Source organism: Castor canadensis, chromosome 2 (assembly GCF_047511655.1).
Source record: "Castor canadensis chromosome 2, mCasCan1.hap1v2, whole genome shotgun sequence".
Classification (NCBI taxonomy): Eukaryota; Metazoa; Chordata; class Mammalia; order Rodentia; family Castoridae; genus Castor; species Castor canadensis.
The window spans coordinates 191981622-191982422 of record NC_133387.1 but is presented as its reverse complement, the minus strand read 5'-3'; the positions used below and the strand labels follow the sequence as shown (position 1 = coordinate 191982422).

At 40.2% G+C, this 801-nt stretch overlaps 1 pseudogene; it reads left to right on the top strand.

The window, feature by feature from the left end:
* The first annotated feature begins 287 nt into the window (after nt 1-287).
* Nucleotides 288-566, top strand: LOC109690929 (large ribosomal subunit protein eL43-like; annotated as a pseudogene).
* Nucleotides 567-801: the final 235 nt, after the last annotated feature.

The window sequence follows — 801 nt, the reverse complement described above, 5'->3', positions numbered from 1 at the left end:
AAGGCCTCATACATGCATGCATTCTATTACTGGGCTATATCCCTAGCCCAGGGTTTAATTTTAAATATAATAACAAAAGTAAGTTAAGTCAAAAGACTCTACTTCCCCTATTAATCTTTCCTTAGATTCAAGAATACCCCAATCAGAGAAATACAAATCAAAACTACACTGAGATTCTATCTCAACCCAACAAGAATGGCTATTATCAAAAACCAGAACAATACTATTAACAAATGCTGACAAGAATGTGAGGAAAGCTCTCTGGCTTGGGCTTAGGTTGCAGTGATATGGCCAAGCACATCAAGAAGGTTGGGATTGTTGGTAAATAGGGGGCCCGCTATGGTTCCTACCTCTGGAAAATGGTGAAGAAAACTGAAATCAGCCAGCATGCCAAGTACACCTGCTCCTTCTGTGACAAAACCAAGATGAAGAGAAGGGCTGTGGGAATATGGCACTGTGGTTTCTGCATGAAAACAGTGGCTGGTGGTGCCTGGATCTACACCACCACTTCAGCAATCACAATCAAGTCTGCCATCAGAAGACTGAAGGAATTAAAAGACCAGTAGAAGCTCTACCATTTGAGACATCCCTAGCCTACAATAAAATGGGTTAATTTACATAACAACAACAAAGCAAATGTGAGGAAAGAGGAACCCTTATACATCATTGGTGGGAATGTCAATCAATACAATCACTATGGAAAACATTATGGAGGCTCCTCAAAAAAAAATATGACTACCATATGATCCAGCTACACCTAGACGTGTATCTGATGGAAACAAAGTCAGCATGCATAAGAGA